Here is a 16,921-nt window from a genome sequence, read left to right as displayed (position 1 = left end):
GTGAAAAATGAAGTAAAAAAGTGCAAGTATGGTTTCTTGGGCCCACTGGAAGGTCTGAGGCCAGAAGTCTTCTCAGAGGGACTGTGCATAACAAACATTAGCTAAATAGAGTAAGGGCAGATTCTGTGCTAAATACACTTCATTTCTTTGTTCCTGCACCAACAATAAGCCCCTCCACTTGAGCTCTCCTGGTTAATATTACTGTAGTGTTGGGAGTTCCTAACTGGGTTTGCATGGGTATCAACACTACTTACACCACCTTCTCCATGGTCCCCAAGAGATAGGCTGGATCTCAAAAAAAGCTATGATTGTGAAATGTACTCCTACAGGAACTAAGGGCCATTACCACCTTCTGCTCCAAGTGCAAGGCTCATTTCTTTTACCTTGACTTCTCCAATATGAACACGTAGCAACAAGACACTCTGCTGCACACACTTCTCCCCATGGGGAGAAGAGAGAACAACCGTGACAGATTTTAGTCATGTTGTTTATTGCACTACCACAAGGCACTCAGATACGATAATGAGCACAGCGTAAGAACCTATATACAATGTAGTAGAGGCCATGACTAGAGTGATCCTAGAGAGGTGAAGTTCTGGCCACAGTATGCTACATTTCAGCAATCTGACTGGCAGATACAGCCACAGGTGTAGCCCCGAGGCTTCTCTATACTATGCCAGGTTGCAGCAGCACTCACTCAGCACTTTCTGAAAAATCAGGCCCCTATAAGATGTTATAAGCTGGGCACTCCAAAACTGAGGCACCTACCGTGACTAGTTATCTTTGGAAATCTGGGCCACACATCCAGATCCCTAATATATAAAAAGCCACAACAACATATATTTTCTTTATTATCCTAGTAAGAATTCATTATGATGCCATTGATTTATTTAGTTTAGATCTCTTTCTGTATTTTTAACATAAATTAAATACAGGTATTTAAGAGAAAATTAAAAAGGCACTGAAAAAAAAAAACTATCTGCTGCTTACTGTTATTAACATAAACCTGTGAAAACCATCACAATGTTTTTGGAAGACTAATAGCCTCCCCCCCTTTATTTTTTTAAATGCTGTTTACACTTTGACAACTTCTCAACTATAACAAATGACACTTAAAAGGGGTGCATCAGCATCAATGCAAGGTGTTCTTCAAGCTTGAAATTAAAAGCAGAGAGGCATTAAGTTCAGACATTGGTATTAGATGAAAAAGAGGAATGGTGTTTTTTCCTCTTGCTTTTCTGGAGACAGACATTTGCCAAAGAATGTAAAATTCAATTCCCCGGGGAATGCCAAAAGCCTTTGGCAGACACTCTGAAACTCAAGTTGACTCTTTTCTGTAACAACGAACATTAGAAGGAAAAAAGAAGAGGAGGCATAATTACTTTAGTGTTTACATGGCCATGGCTTCTTGATTCTGAAAGAGTATCTGACTACAAGGACTGGAATTAATCTAATTTTAAAGAACTGCCAGGTAAAGTAAAACTACCCTTAATTATTCCAAGTGAGTCTTTATTTGTATCTCATAATTCTTAGAATAGTGATGGGAAAAAGTACTCAAGATTATAAAGACAAGTGCTTTATAAAGCTGAACAGACTGAAGAAAAAATTACTGTCGTGGAGAGCAGAATACTTACAGAGACATAAATCACACAGGTGCTTAGGAATTGGAGTAAGCAGACCCAAGAGAATAGATGGTGCTATGCATGTCCAGGATACAGCTAGGTCAGTGTAATCGCATTCCAAAGCCAAACTCCAACCTCCATGAAGAGCTGTAGACTAGCAGTGTTCTTATATTTTCTGGACATATACATTCTCTCTTACACGCTCATGTAATTCTCTAAAAAAAGTGTGTTTTCAACTGAAGGAAATTCCATAGGTGTCAAAACCTCCAAAAGTTGAAACCATGATTAGCAGGTCTCTCACAGAGTTTGATTTCATTTTCATAATTGACGATCTCTGAACTAATGGACATTTTTAAAAGGGATGCAGCAATGGCTTGGAAGCCTTCAGAACCATATTTCACACTGTCATGACATTCCAAGTCAGTTCTCTCATCCCTGCTCATAGTCACATATGCCTATAGAAATTGTAAAGAAAATAATCCACCTTTGAAAGTCTGATAGGAAAGATACTAGAACTATAGAAATCTGGTTATCTGCAAATGGATGACTCAAGGGATTGGTAACAGGATACCAGGTTTTTTAAATCTAGGTAACCAGTTCATATCTAACTCAGCTCAGTGACTGAAAGTAATGACCACCTGATCTGGTTTGATGGCATTTGTGAAATATTTGCTGGTCTCAGATTGCTTCTCAATTAACAGATGGTCACATGACCCAAAAAAGGTATCATAATTGGCAAGAGAAGGGAATAATCAAAAAGATTTGTCCAAAAACCTGGGTTTGGTTCAGTTGTATTAACTTTTTATGCAAGTGACCTCTTTTTTTTGGTGCAATGTTTGTTAAAAAAAACAAACAAACACACACACACACACACAACCCCCTCCACCCCCCGCAATATTCTTGTGAATCAATGTGACTTCATTATGAGTGAATGTGAGTGAATATTAAGCTACCATGGGGCACGGTGGAGAGAAACCATGAGCTGTCATCTTGAAAACTCTGATCTATGAACCTGCAGAGAAGTTTCTATCACCCCTACAAGGAAACATCATCATATAACTAGGTAATCACATGCCAAGAATAATTGATAAACAGTTGGGACACAACTGAAGTGAATAAACCAGAAGCTGAAAGCGTTTCCCATGAACTGCTCATTGAATAGCGTAAAATAAGAAACTAGTTATTAAAAGTGAAAGACTTGGGATAAACTAAACAGCCTAAACAAAAGCAGTCTCAGTTTGTCAAATAATTCACAACAAGGAGTTCAGCCGGGTACAAGGGGGCCAACTGACACACTTGTTGGCAATCTCAGCAGAGAATATAGTTTGATCCAGAGTGGGTCAGCTGGGGGAAGCAAGCAGAGTGGCTCCTGTATCTGGAAAGAGGTATTTAGATAATTCTGGAATGGCAGTTCCAGGACTACCAATTGCCAAGATGCATTTGTGAGGAAGAAATAGTAAAATGGCTATTGGATGTCTCAGAGCATGCCACCAAGCATATATCAGTTTACACAGAGAAGAAAATAAGAGGCTTTTTGATTCTGGCCAATCTTTAATATCAGCATAAGAAGAGTCAGATATTTTTTCTATTGTTCTTTCTGACCATCTATAGAAATCTTTTGCTTTTGGCCTGAAAATTGTAACACTACTGTACAATTCTTAGTTGCCAGAATAATGACATTATAGTTTGTGCAAAGTGGTTGGATATGCAGGCTACTCAGATAGCAAAACACATTACTATTTAATCTACCAACCAAGAAGAGCAGGAGAAGAAAAGAGTTTCTTTCACAAACCCTGATGAGTTTACAGGCCTATCAGTTTATTCTAGCTACATAGTCAGGGTTACCACACTAGGGATTCATATATTTATCAGTTAATCTGTCCCAAAGCCATGGAAGGTAATTAACGAGAGAGATAGTCAGGCATGGCTTCAGGCAGTAATTTAATACTGCCCTAAATCTCTGCATAAGCAAACCCACTAGCCAAAGAGGAAATGCATACTGTACAAGAACACTTGTGTTCTCAAACACGATACTCCATGGAGTTTTCAGAAGAAGCACTTTTCCAGTGATTAACTCTGTACATTTGAATTTCATTATTTAATGCCATAGGAGAGTGGTTATTTGTAGTGCATAGAGGAAACAAGTTCTCCCATGAATATAAAAGTCAGATACTTAATGGATAAGCCATCTTAGGTCACTCCAAACTCCATTGTCCTTTGCTGACCCTGGTGGAAGGTAAATTAAGTCACTGTTCTTATTAAATGATTATTTTTATAATAATGTTGTGTCTTCTGTACTTTCTAGAATAATTGGACCCATAAACAATATCACTTGAGCTGTATACAAGGACAAGAGTGTGCTTTCCATACTGCCTTGGTATGTAAATACAATTCTCCCTTAGGGGTAGCTCGGGAATGCATTGTGCCCTCCCAGAATTCATGGCCATAGAGTGATAACACCCTGACTGCATCAGCTTTTTAAATGGTGTAGCATGCTTCCTTGCTCTGCTGACCTGTATGTGGGAGAGGGAAGGGAAGGGAAGGGCCAGGCTTACCCTGGTGGAGAGGATGTGTTTTGCACCCTGTTGAGGAAAGCTGGAGTAGGTTATTTAAAAATAATACATACACCCATCTAAGACAGAAAGTGAAGCCATCTTCTGGGGGGAGATATCCAAGAGAACCAGCCTTAGATATAGTGAAGAATTTGCATTCTCTTGTATACTTCACCTGTATAGTTTATAGTTATACACAATTCCATAGTCTGTTAAGCGATGCTTCTTGTATATTCAAATCAAATAAGCAGTGTATAAAAATATATTTCTTTTGAAAACATCAGAATTAACTGAACTCACAAGGTTTAAAGTTTTCAACTGTCTTCTTACTCTGCTGCTGATACCAATATAACACGTCAGAAATTATCCAGATTTCCCTCCGTAAAAAAAGCCAAAATATGCTTCTATCTAGAGTCAAACACAGGCCTGAGTTTTCCAAAACAATTAGTGATTTTGGACAGTCCATTTCACATGTTCATTTTTCAGAAGTGCTAGGCACCTACCACCTGAAGGTCAGGCACCTTTATGGTGTCGCAAATTGGGCACCCAAATATTGAGATACCCAGTTCACAAAACATCCTAACGCACATTTTCATTTAATATAGAAAGCTTGATGAGGAGTGCTCAGCCATTTAGTCTCTTCTGGAAAGACATTAGAAACCCTGATTGACAGTGTGAGATAGAACTGGGTGAATAATAAAACATTTCTTGTTGACTAGCTTATTTCATTAATATTTGACTAGGTGGGCCCCAGGTAAAGGCCAGCTTCAATAGATTTCTATTATTCAGTAAGAATAATGCAATACTAATAAGCAGCAGCCAACAAGATAAAGAGTATGTTTTTTAAGCAATATTCATCTCAAAGAGAATATAATCACATAAATGCATGTTTTTGTTGTAGATACACATATCTGTTTTGTTTTTGTACCATGAACCAGATGGAGGGACTGTCTATTGCAAATCACAAGTGCTTTAAACATGAACTATAGTCTGCAAAGGACAACAGAGAGAGTACTTTCTCATAGCAACCATCTTCTTAGAAATATGAAAAGGAAAACTGGATGAAAACATAACCTCTCTTTCCCCCACCTTGGTCAGTGCAAGGTATAGCAAGTTGTTATTGACTGCAAAATTACCACTTTAAATATGGCAGAACCATGAAGCTGTTAGCTTTAAAGAGCCAGCCACAAAAAGGCATCCTCGGAAAATGTTTCTACAACAGGGTAACTCTGCAGTGGAGCAGCAGGAATTCACCAGGGAAGATGTTTCTGATAAGGGGCTTTTTGTTAGGACTATCACCACCACAATTTCCCAGTTTAATGCATCCACGGGCAGAGTTCAAATCCTGTCCATTTCCAAGAAAGTTATTTAATTGGTTCTTGTTTTAACAACAAGGAACATCAGATATTTTCTGGAGTACTCCTTGGAAGAACAAAATGAAACAAAAAGATATTGCAATAGCATGAAAGCTGGAGCTCAGGCTTTGGCCTGAAATTTCTTACCCCAGTTCTTTAGGCTTCCAGCAATTTCTTCAAATAAAGCAGGGACGATCTTTTCTCCATATCTCTATTGTAAGAAAGTAAAAACAAAAAACCCAAGCAGGAAAAAAGTTTTTTTTTCTTTCTAATTTTATATTTTCTGGTTCTCTTTTTTGGCAAGGGAAGACCTTCCATTCACAGAGTGCTTGTTCTTTATTTAGTTGGGCTAGATGTTCAAGTAGTTGTGATCGCTGCTGTTCTGGCTGACACACTGGGGAATGAAGTGGGGGAACTCCAGAGCTGAAAATGAGAATCTGGAGGGCTTAAGCTATGAGTCAAGCTATGTATCTGTGGGCTATAACAGACTCACATTCACTAACACAAATGAACCAGTGGGCTTCTTCCCTGGAGAAAAAAGCTTAGTCTGAGCATCTGAGATCTGTATCAGTTTGAACCCTCGTTGGGCCCCCACTCATATGACAGCTGCCATTTTGGCTAACAGCAGAAATTGAACTGGGGCCTCCAAAGCTAAAAACATCAGTTTCTTACAGCTTGAGTTAAAGAGCCAAGCTCTAAAGCGGTGAGTGGTAACAGACTCACATCCTCAGTGTGTGTTGTACCCAATCCACAGATCAGTGACTTACGTTAGCACCCACAATTCATTAAAGGTTTTGATGATGCATTTCTACAGCTACAAGGTCAGGAACTGGGTTCTGCTCTCATTGAAGTCAATGGCAAAGCTTCCATTAATTTCAGCAGGCTAAGAGTGGGGCACTGTTTGTTATAATGCATATTTTGCATTGAGAGAAGCCAACACTATACTAGAGAATGACTTACAATTTGAGGGTTAAACTGAAAAGTATTTTAAAATGCTGAGACAAGATATAACAAACAAATGTTAAAGGGATTGTCTAAGACCTTGCATGATTTAGCTTCATAGTGCTTTTCTACCATGAAAGTTGGAGCTGCTGCTCCTTACAATTTAGCTAAGCTGTATGAAAAATACAGGACCATTCTTTTTCTTCTTGTGAACGAGTAGTCACTCTAATGCTCAAATAAACTCTGTTCAGTGGTTGGCCACATTGCATATTCAGCTGTAGTTCACCCTCTGCATTTTGCATGAGCTTGGAGGCAGAGACAGGTCAAGTGACTTGCCCAAGGTCACACAAGAAATCTGTGGCAGAGCAAAGTCCCTCTAAATCCTAAACCAATACTCTAAACACTGGACCATCCTTCCTCTCTGCCAAAACTGGTCTTGCAGCCTTGCCCAGCTGAGTCTCAGTGACAGGTTAGTTCTGAGTGGAACTCCACAACACTGCATATGGCTAGCTTTTTTATAGTACACCTGACTTTACCCAATCAAATGATCATGCAAAAGAAATGCACATTAGCAGTCAGACATTGGACATATGATTTTCTTTTTCTTTACCCACTAAGAAATGGTGGTTGTGCTGTATTTCTGGAAGCAGGAAATACCAGAGATCTTGCCAAAACTCCTTTTCTTGTGAAATTTCCAGCTCTGTTTTGCAGCCAAGAAATTCAGATAAACTTTAGATTAGCATCCAAACTAAAAATCAAATTTCAAACCTTTTGAAGTTCTCTCCTCACTTCTCTGTAAGACTTTGGTCCTACATCAAGGTCCATTAGCATACAGCGCACACCTGTGCAAAGTCAAGTGTGGCTCTACATGTGGCCAGGAATCCACACTACCAGGTACTGATTCTGCATTTCGAGCTAAGTATCATATTTTGCACTGATACATCAGGTTAGAAATGCTTTTGATGCTGGTTTTTCTTTATATTTCCTCTAAAGAGAGTTTTAAGATTTTTTTTCTCTTCTGCCCTACGTACGAGGGGCCCAATCCAAAGGCCCTGGAAGTCAGTGGATGCTTTTTCACACACTTTAATCGGCTTCGGATCAGGCACGTAACTACCCTTTGTCAGAATGTGGTATTTTGAGCCTGTGCAGCTATCTTTAGTCTAACAGTGTTTTCATGGGCCGCATTTCACTTTCAAAGATCAAATAAAGTCAGACGGCACTGGCAAAATTAACTCTGGGTATCAGCCACATCACTCACTGATCACAAACAACATGAAATGGTTTAAAAGGCAAAGCAACACAAAAGAAGTTCCATAGTTATGCAGTAAAATGTCAGATGTTCCAATTCCTAATGCTCATATTAAAATTGCTATGCTCAAGATCTTTAATTTCTTAGATTAATAAAAAGCATCCTTCTCCATTCCTAAAAGGTTATTTTTAAACATTCTAAATTTTGGGATATGTATACATAATGCTGAGTATTAGTCCCAGATAACAAGCCCATCATAGCTACATCTGTGGTTAATGAGACTATATACACAACAGTGCCATTCATTTTTCATGTTGCCAGCAGGATTTCAGGTGAGTTGAGCCTAAACCCTGCACTGAACTCCATGTAAGTGGACCCTGCTCCTGTGCAAAGGCTTGCAGAAATCACGCAGACGAGTACTGCAAAGCCTTGCTCAAGTCAATAGCCTCCATGCAGGGCTAGCAGAGTGAAGCTCTTTGCAGGGCTTAGCCTTTTGTGCCCCCAAGAGTTAGTTCTTTGTTTTACCCTGTGCCTTGCAAATGGAACAGAACATTGAGTATGCAGAAAGCAGAGAAAAAAATGCAACTGTTTGGTTTCTAATCTGACAGGGGATTTCTGTTCAGGGATTTTTTTTTTTTTAAATCACCACTGGTTCTTTCAAAGCTTTGCATTGCTGGGGACAGGGGAGGGGATAATTTACAGTAACTACAAACAGTTGCTCCCTCTCATTGAGTCAGCTGCTGATTTTGAAAGCTTGTTCTGTTTTCCCCATATCTAAGGTTGACATCAGCCACAAGAAACACATGGCGAGCTTTAAATACAACAGCACTTTAAGCCTGCACTCATTTTGTAGCTTCAATATGTAGAAGCCCAGCCATCTTGCTTACTTAATTCTTCTGGAAATATATATTTCCATTTACTCCATCCCAGCCAATCTAAGCAATGGAATCTTACAGATACATAAGGGAAAATATGTCACAGCAATTCCTGCTAACACTGCTTTTTGTATCATAATTGCCTTTTGGTTTCAAAGTGAGCAGTCAGGGCCATATCAATGAAAAATGAGGCACAAGAAAGGCCAGAACATGGATCTCAAGGAACACTCTGACTCCAACCCCAATACAATGGGCCTTCCCCCCGCCACAACCCTGACTTGGAACGATAACCGAGGGGGGGGGGGGTGGTACTACCCCTTCACAGGCAGACAGAGGAGCAGCCTCCCTCCTAAAGAAATGATCCCTCCTCAGGAACAGTAGGAATAGTTGCAAGGGGGCCATCAGTACTTACCCCTGAAACCAGAATATATCTGCTTGGGTGAGTTGGGCCTGAAGCATTCTTTTCCTACTGTACACTTCTGCAGAGGTGGTAATGGGAGGACTCCTTCATTGAGATGAACAGATCAGTTCACAGAGGTATTGTTTCAAGCTGTGAAAAAGCTAGTTACCTCCTTTTGTACCCACTCATGGCACACAGTCACACTGCAGCACCCTGCCTCAGTTTCCCCACTTTTAGGGCTCTTTCCAAGTCAAAGTACTCAAACTCTTCTCATTCAGAAACACTCTTTCTTAGGGGTGGGGTTATTAAGATAACAAAACATTTATCAAATTCCATACAACCCATCTTTCCCACTGGGGTCTCCCAGGCTTTCCTTGCCTGGAGTCTTTTCCCTGAAAACTCAAGGCATCCTTTGGAGTCTACTTACTCCTCTACAATCTTCCTCAGTTCCCATCTGATACCTAGAGGATCCCTGCTGGAATACTCCCAGCAACCATTCCTCACTTTAGTAATCCCCACCACAATCCCTCTTCCCCACCCTTACAGCTTCCTACTCCTCTACACAGAGGAATTGGCTGCTGGTACCCAGCTGGTTCTACTAATTAAACCCCACACCCCATCCCCAGTATGTTAGGCAAGGTAATTTGGAAGGGGTTGGCCAGTTCAGCCTCCATCTCTTAAAGGAATAGGCCACCTCATCACACAGGCTTTCTGCAGACTCAGATAGACATCACTGCAGTTATGCTCGGTTCACATTTTCAAGCTTTACTTTCACAACCACGTGTGAAAGACACTTACCTTCTTTTTAAATGAAAGTCAGTCTCCACTGGCCTATAATGCCGATGCTTTCTTCCAGCCCGGCAGCTGGATTTTCAGAAAGTACTGAGCATCTGTCTTCTGCTTAAACTTACTTCACGCTCTCCACATCACATCCCTGAGAATGGACCTACTGCAATCACATCTGGTATGTTCCCCTGACCCCAAGGAGTACTCTAGGCTCACATTGCTGCTAGATTCTCTGGAGAGGTTAGGGAGCGTATGGGACCATGCTTTTCCCCCTTTATACTCAACAGTAAAACAGTTATTTCCTTAAGGTATCGTTCAGCCTTTCACCTTGCTGTATCTCATTTTACCCTATTGTCAAATGACGATTTTGAGATTGTCAGTTCCAAGACTGCATAAATGCTACATTTTAGCATGTAACAGTAAGAACTAGTAGAATTAGGTACTCAGTAAAATAAGGCACATGTTTTAAAAAACGAGTCAAGTTAAAAATCCTGCTACAGATTTTAACAATTAGATTGTTTTCATAAATAAACCATCAAAGTGAGAAAAAAAGCTGACAAACTGGTATTACTGTGGTGACCAGGTGGTTTCCGCATATAAGTAAAATACGTACATCTTATTAGAATGAGAACTAGAATATGCTCCGGATACTTCCTCAGTTGTTGGTTAATATATCTGGAACATGTTAAAAAGTCATATTCAGTTATAACTGACATATTGCACATCTGTCCTGAGTGATACTCTGCACATATAAGATTAATATATACTCAGACTTAATTTTTGAAAAGGGCATATGCCCCATCTGTGTGCCACCTCACTCAATGTGCACATACCTACTGGGGTTGTGTGTGTGCATTTCCAGTGTGTTTTGGCTGCCTGGGAAATCTGAGCCCTAATTCAGGTTAGGAGTTAGGATTCCTTTCCCTTCTGTCCAGGTTCCTTGGCAGTTTTTATTCACATGCACAAATAAACACCCATTATCTTTGAAAGAGTCAGAGCTGCTACTCATCAAGCTTGATCCTTCAGTCAGTTTCAGCAGCTTTATATTAGCTTATTTCTATTGAAGTCAACAGTGTAAAACTGATGCAACAGAGTGGTAGCTCAGGCAACTGGTGTTTCTGTAAATAAACTAGCGCTGTAAAAATTCCGCTTTGCTCACATGGCGTTAATTCCTGGCCCTATTGAAATCAATGACAAACTTCTGTTGAGTTCAATAGTTCCAGGATTTCAACCACAGGCTAAGGATTCAACCTCATATTTCAAGAACATATGTATGAACACTGGGAACACATATTCTGTAGCCACACATTTTTCTACAAAAGAAGCCCTGGAAAATAAGCGTTATATAACATACAAACATACCACATCCCAGTGTTTTATGCCCTATGAAGATATCTACTTTTCTGTGAAAGGAGAAATTGAAGGACACAATTGTTTAATGATGTGCATCTGAAGGCATTTGGCTCTGGCTTGGCCTCAAACCAGAATCCTAGATCAAGCCTATTTATACTCAGACCAGAAAGAGAGTATTCACTTTGCATAGCACTAGTGCACACTGGTCAAAGGATCCCAGAACAGCAATATATGTTCCCCTTTATGTTCCATACAAATAAAGGGAAAGATGCTCACTGACTTCATTGGGAGGTGGATTAGGACTTTAGGCCCAGATCCTCAACGGTGTTTAGGTATCTGATTTCTCATTGAAATCAGTGGGAGTTGAACACCTCACCTTTGAGGATCTGGGCCTTCATGACTTCTGGAATTGTATCCAAAATGCTAATGCCATAAACCTCCACTATATTTCTTTCTTAAATTTACCCCTCTTGCCCACAACATTATCTTACACATAAACACACCCACCCATTGAGAGCTGCTAAGCATGCATCCAATGCCTTATCCCTATAGGTTTTCCATACAGTTAGGTAGCACAGTTAATCTACCTGTCAATAAAGCACACTGGAAAATATTCCTCTAATGATGAGCAACAAGAAAAAAGAGCAAAACTGCTAAAGACATGGCAAGCCTATTGTCATTATTTATTTTTGCCTTTCAACAGTTTTTTTTACTTCCTTGTTATTTAAGTGCAAGCCACCTTAATAAAGGCCGAAAGTAATAAAGCACTTTACTAATACCTGCAAACATTTAACATTAAGTTGGAAGAAGCAATCCATTTTTAATAACAGTCTGTTTTGGTAACCTTGTATTCTGACCTTGTATTCACCAAGGTTAAAGGTGAAGATTAAATCTTCTCCACCTTTCTGAATACAGCTGCTGTGCACACACTTTAATTGATGTGAGACCCAGCTTTGTAACTCAAGACCATCTCCCGCCTGCAGCACTGAAAACATGCAATTCAAGGCTGAGTTTCAGCTGATAACTGGTCTCTCTCAGCTGATGGTCCGGACAGGAGAATGAAGTCTTTGTCATTATCTATCCTCCATCAGCATTGCTCTTTTTTCATAACTCTGGTATTCAAGTCAGGCCTATAATGATGGCCTCTCAGCAAGAAACATGATGAAGTGAAACATAACCAAAAAGGGGATAAACTTAAGTCACGGCTGAACAAAGCTGTAAGATGGAAACAGGGCACTGGCCCACTCAAACTGAATGTTGTGAATCTTTTTTTAAAATTTGCACAGCCCATGATTGGTTATTTTTTATTCCTGTACAAAATAAACATTTCCATTCATTCATTGCACTATACGGTTTCCAACATAGCTCCTTGACTTTGCAGCAATTTCTTTTCTCTCCCCATGTACTATTGGAACATTAGTACATCTCAATAACTTATGTGGGTCCTGGTATAATGGGACTTCTGGTTAGTTTCTTTGCGGGAACCAAATCTGGGACCTCTAGCCTTTACCTAGGTTTGCCAACCCTCCAGGATTATCCTGGAGTCCCAGGAATTAAAGGTTTACCTTCAATTAAACATTATATCATGTGATGAAACCTCCAGGAATACATCCAACCAAAACCGGCAACCCTAGCTTTACTGCTTGAACTAAAGTGCTCAGTTTCTTATATTGACACTAGGAACAAACTCCTGTTCTTTTTGCAGATACAGACTAACACGGCTGCTAGTCTGAAACCCTTCAAAGGAAATGGAATGACATTTTGGAGCCAATCCTGCAAGTGCTTAGATAGGGAACTGCTTCTCAAATCAATAGACCAAATTTAGATGTGATGTGTAAAGTGGTGTAAGTTAGCCCCTCTGACATGAATTTAGGCTTCCTTAAACTTACACCAACTCTATTGATGTGTAAGGTTGTCTTAATAAGGAGCGATTAATTTATACCACTTTACATTTTACATCTGATTTGGAATAACAAATATGGAGGGCTTTCAGGAACAGGCCCTTAGTGTCTTTCCAAGGACCCAAATATTTCCATGCATGATGATCCACTCGCAGAACAGCATCTCTAGCACATGGCAGCCAAATGTGCATTGTTGAGTTTAGCTTCATATTCTTGATGGAGAACCAGCATTTGATATACACATTGGACTTATTATTTCAAAGCTTTAAAAAATGGGTGTTTTGATCTATTTTGCCAATGTTGAAAACTGTGCAAGAGTATTCCCACAATACCACACTAGCTCTTTATATGCAGGACTATAAAATTATCATATTTAATATTCTACATGATCTAAAAAATCTGTATGCATTGGAAAAAGCCAGAAAAAAGCAAATGAGAGCTTTTTTTTTTTTTTGCCTCCAACTTAATCTTTTTAATACATGTCCTGATAGCTCTACTTATTTTAGAGTAGTCTCGCCTCTTTTGTCCTGTGGTTTTAATTCCACTACTTAGTAAAATTTAGGTTTCCAGTCATTGGGTAAATTCATACAGGCCAGCTCCCAAATTATCACAGTGAATGTTTTCACCCTCCTGCTACCAAAGGTGATGAGAATGTATGTGCTCTGTGGTTTATATAATGCCAAAAAGCCTGTGTAACTAGATAGCGTTGTGGTCAAAGGCTCGTGTAGTGTAAACTGTGCTTGAGCTAGGGGGACTTTTCTGATGAGTCTCAAACCACTCTAGTAATCCCTAGAGACTCCAGATGTTTTCACAGAGCTGCATTACTGAAGAGTCACCAACTACTATAGGCTTAGTACAGGCAATTTAGCAGTGCCCTTTTTTCCCCAAATGAAATGCTTTTCATGTGGCAATTACAGAACCTTTTAAAAGAAATCATCCAGTGATGATACCTTATAATATACTAGCTGAAAACCCATGTTGTTGCATGGATGTAATTCATAAAGTCATATGTGTAAAAAGCCAAAAACTGCCGAAAACTTTGCTATGTATCCAAGCATATGAATTGACTATATCCATGTACTATGAAGAGATTCTGTCTGGTTGCACGTGCATGAAGATAAAACTCTAATTCCTCTTTCTATTCCTTGAACAACAGCATGCCACAGAATGGGATTTATCCCACAGCGGGGCTGATGTTTTTGTGCTATGTAAAGTTAGAAACAACTAACTCATTCATTGCTCTCCTACATCTCACCCTAAATGGGGCAGTCTTTTGTTTATTCCTTAATTGAAGACAGGATGTTACATTTTTAGAGAGGAAAAGTAAATACCCGCCTCCCACCCAAACAATCTACCACAGAAATGTTCACTGTCATTTGTGGTTTTTGTTTTTAATATTCTAATTGTATTAAAATACAATAAGAGAGAGTAGCATGCCTGATTTCCATGGCCTTGCTCAATCATAGTCCTCTTGATAGGGTTCCAGGCCAGATTCCACCATTGACTCTCTTTGTGACCATGGGCAAATGACTTAGGCTCAGTTTTGAAAAGTGGTATCTAATTTTGGGCACCTCTGTTTTAAAAAGGTGAATCTTAACTCTTCTGGTGCCTCTGTTTCACCACCAATGAAATGGGAATAATAACATTTATCAACCTTTGTAAAGTGTAAATAACATAATTGCTTGTCTTTGTTTTGCATATTCAAACCATCATTGAAGTGTGTCTGTTTGTGCTAGCTATGCACAAAATGGTTTCATGCCCACGTTTGCAGAAAGAATCACTGCTACATACACACAAGAGGGCCTGCAAAATTAGAGGCCAGTTAGAGGCTATATAGGTGTTTCTATTGTGAAATAAAACATGACAGTTTGTTAAAGAGGATATAAACTCTCATAAGGAATGAAGGAGTAGTAAGTTTTTGCTGTATCAAATTAATGTGGACTCATGATTAATCTATGATGCAATATAGTGAGATGCAAACGAAACTCTTTTCTGTGGAGGAAGCTGATATCTTCATCAGAGACTCTTGCCTCTTAACTCTTCATTGACTTAAAAAATGTAGTTTGACTGCCTTATTCAGAAAGAGACTTTGGCATGAAATAGCATCTTTGTAAGAGGATTAGGAAAATTCCATTCTTTCAGTGACTGGCTAGGTGTTTGCTCTTACCTCTCACATTCTTTGGCTATTATTGTTAATTGTCAGGGCAAATGCTCTCTATGAAAATTTAAAAACAAAACAAAAATAAATTGTGAGCAATCTATCATTTCATCCAGGGTTTTCTTGAAAACATCCTTATGAAATTTTCTGATAATTAATTTTTTTAGGGATCCATTCAACTAAAGCCTCAGCCCCACACATGTGGAGGACACCTTGACTACTCAGCCTCTGGAAAGTCCCATCACTACTCATGCTGGCAAAGTTCCATTGCACTGGCCTAGCAGAACTAAGAACTTTACTGGATGATTGATGCCCACCTTTGTAGTCCAGTGAAGGTTAACACAGAGTAACTCTCCTATAGTCATAGATGGAATATGGCCAATCTGCAGTACATTGCATGACCTAGCTGATGATACTTAGGGAGTTCTCTGATATAGGTGGCCTGATTTTCAAAAGTGCTGCAAATCCAGCTGCTCACATTGAGATCTCTTCTGGGTACCGAGCAATTTTGAAAATGAGGCCAACTATTTATGTTTCTAAAGATGGAGTTAGGAGCATAACTTTTGAAAAGCTTAACCAAGATTAATTTGGTCCATAGTGCTTAGTCCTATATTACAGGATAGGAAAAACAGCCCTTTTAAAAGTGCCTAGATGAGGATTTATAATTTAGGAAAAAGGTCTGAAGAAACATTTGTCAGGCTAGTGTGTACAATGCAAGTTTACGTAATAGATTTAACTGCAAGGGCTCTGCTGGAATGATTTCATTCAGGAGAGTTATTTGAGGTATTGAAAGAGGGATTTCACAGCTGAAAGAAAGAGGATTTTTCCTGAGACTGGTGGAAGTAAAACACATTTAAATTTCTTAATACAGTGTTTCTGCCTCAGTGGGACTATTGTTTTCATGTCTTGAGATTGAGGAGATACCTTTATTCACAAATCTATTCAGAAATACCTTCAGTGCCTTCCTAACACAGGTGTTTAACATCTACAGGTGGCAAAGGAGTACATTTACTTGTTAAAATGTGAGCCTATTGTGTTACAAAGAGTTACATAGAGGTGTGTCACATCCCTACAAAGGTTGGGATGTAGAATAAACAGAAGAGGTGTTTCTAGGGGCCTTTAACAGGTCAGATTGAAGAGACAATAGAAAAGGTCAGAGGGTGAAAATAGAAAAGGTCAAAGGTCAGTCACTGGGACAAGGAAAAGAAATTGGGGGGAGGTCATTATTTCAGCATTCAAGGCTTTTATTTCTGAATGTTAATGCTGACCTTTAATATGGAACTGCAGATTTTACATTGGGGTTCCGCAATATTGTGTATAACATTTTATTCTAAAATATGTTGAAGTAGACCTTTTATGGTCTCTATTGCTTAATATTAACACTATGGGGCAGAGGGAGGGTGTTCCTTTGGGTCCATCTCCTACCAATGTTCTCTTATCCTCTGTCTTTCTGGGAGAAAGTCATTTTTACTTCTCACTGTTTCTTTTATGATTGCTTTTAATAGATATCCTAGTTATTTAGAGAAAACCAAAAATATTTTCCACATTTGGGATTTTGTCCTAACAAGATTTTCTAACATCCAACTACTGCATAGCATAAGAACAGTGTTGTTGATATCCGACAACAGCAAGTGTGAAATCTCTGTCTCAACATACTTTATAATAATGTTTAGAAAACAGTGTGTGATTCCATATGGCTACCTCTCTCACGGATGGCGTCTTGGCCAG

At 39.3% G+C, this 16,921-nt stretch overlaps 1 long non-coding RNA gene across 1 annotated transcript; it reads left to right on the top strand.

Annotated features, from left to right (window-relative positions):
* The first annotated feature begins 1,349 nt into the window (after nucleotides 1–1,349).
* On the top strand, nucleotides 1,350–16,300 carry LOC116820436 (uncharacterized). Its single transcript, XR_004372625.2, has 3 exons — nucleotides 1,350–1,471; nucleotides 3,928–3,999; nucleotides 15,361–16,300. It is a non-coding gene; the product is annotated as an uncharacterized LOC116820436 (long non-coding RNA).
* Nucleotides 16,301–16,921: the final 621 nt, after the last annotated feature.

The sequence above is a fragment of the Chelonoidis abingdonii genome, chromosome 3 (genome assembly GCF_003597395.2).
Source record: "Chelonoidis abingdonii isolate Lonesome George chromosome 3, CheloAbing_2.0, whole genome shotgun sequence".
Taxonomy (NCBI): domain Eukaryota; kingdom Metazoa; phylum Chordata; order Testudines; family Testudinidae; genus Chelonoidis; species Chelonoidis abingdonii.
Note: the sequence above shows the minus strand (reverse complement) of the source record. Positions and strands in the feature narration are given on the sequence as shown.